The sequence below is a fragment of the Mizuhopecten yessoensis genome, unplaced genomic scaffold (assembly GCF_002113885.1).
Source record: "Mizuhopecten yessoensis strain PY_sf001 unplaced genomic scaffold, ASM211388v2 scaffold11145, whole genome shotgun sequence".
Taxonomy (NCBI): domain Eukaryota; kingdom Metazoa; phylum Mollusca; class Bivalvia; order Pectinida; family Pectinidae; genus Mizuhopecten; species Mizuhopecten yessoensis.
This window is the reverse complement of record NW_018408902.1, coordinates 2,196,233-2,197,785: the sequence shown is the minus strand read 5'-3', so window position 1 is coordinate 2,197,785 and position 1,553 is coordinate 2,196,233. Positions and strand designations below refer to the sequence as shown.

General features: G+C 34.8%; 1 protein-coding gene across 5 annotated transcripts in view; it reads right to left on the bottom strand.

Annotated features, from left to right (window-relative positions):
- LOC110466839 overlaps positions 1-1,553 on the bottom strand; it is a 46,306-nt gene that overhangs the window by 29,414 nt on the left and 15,339 nt on the right. The window contains exon 3 of one of the 5 annotated variants that reach the window (XR_002464781.1): positions 31-845. The exons of the other annotated variants lie outside the window; for them this stretch is intronic. The gene's annotated coding sequence lies outside the window, so the exon portion shown is untranslated. Of the gene's footprint in view, positions 1-30; positions 846-1,553 lie in introns of those variants that run through there. 5 annotated transcript variants of the gene reach the window in all.

Below are 1,553 nucleotides of genomic sequence, written 5' to 3'. Positions count from 1 at the left end.
AAAATGTTGTTTCTGCTTAGTGTCTTTTAATGTTACTAACATTAAACTTACTTCAACCATCTAACCAGGTTAAACACCTTATTTATCTTACTCAAACGAATGGATACAATAAAAGATTTGTCCCTTGAAATATGACGGTCGTTTTATGTATTGCGATATTTTCGCACGTGCATAATATATAATTGCTACAAGTACTGTAGTCAAGCTACCATAACATTCTCCTCCAATGTATCAAGGCATGGCATGGGGAAGGAAGCATTGGATAGAATTGTTTTATGTGCAAAAATACAATACATCGTCAACCACAGTAAACAATGTCGCAATTTAATTGTTCAAGGAACGTTTGTGAAATGTACTATAAAAAACGTATGTACTATAAAAAAACGTAACTACCTTCATCAGCTTTCTTTTTACTTTCAGAAATCAAAGTTGTGTTGTCTTTAAGAAGAAAGTTCTCTTTAGATAATGTAAATAAATCTCACGCATTCCGACAAGACAGTTCTATATTTTAGGGCCTACGTTAGGAGATTATATACACAGTGTCTCAATTTGGAATACAGATCAGCAGCCTGATACGCGTCATTTGGAAAAAAGAAGTCATTTTCGGACATCAGATATATACATGTATTATACACGTCTTCGTCACAGGGTATTCCACTGCGAAATAATGCATTATTTTTGCAAAGTAGCAGGTTTTCATCATCTACAGCACATGTGTAACTATCTACTGCGTAAAGTTCAGGAACTGCAAACATGGTATTTGGACGAGCGCTTGGAACACAAGGATTTGTTGAAGGCCGAATAACGTGGAAATCCCACACTTCCGCAGTTACATCCAGTTCATCCTGAAATAAATGAACTTATCATGTTAAACGTGGGTTTCAGCCGATATTTTGAAAATACATTTTGATGATTATCATTTCTTATGCAAATTCAAGGCGGTGATTTGGTATTAAAACCAACCTGAAAGGAAGGTTCATATCTATTCGTCTCTAAGCAAAATTATCTCGATATCATTTTGAAAACAAATAGGTCGACATACTTAACTCGTAAGTTGGTGGCAGAATGCCATGTATAGACATTATTTTACATTTTATTTCAAATGTAAGGACCATAACCTTATCTTCGGTCTGACCGTGTTTTATTTTGATTAATAATTGATTTACTAATCTAACATATATCATATAACACTACAAGGTGTTTTTATGGGTTTTTTTAAGGCGGGACTTGTAAGTAAATTAAATCAACAAGATGCATGTTGGTTGTTTATTGCATGTTAACACCTGAAACATTGTCTACTTAGAAACGATATTTGATTGTGAAATCAATCGCTACCACAATCAAAGCATATACAGCATATGACGTACCTGAATAAGTGCCAGGAAGCAAAATAATATGATATTCTTATCAAGAAATCCACCGTCGAATTTACCATCTGCCTTGATTTGGTCAAACAGAGCCAGCCAAAACTCCATACATTCCCTCCGTAAGAAACCCCACCAACTTTCAATCCTTTGATTGCTCGTACTACGCCCATACATAAAACTACGCTC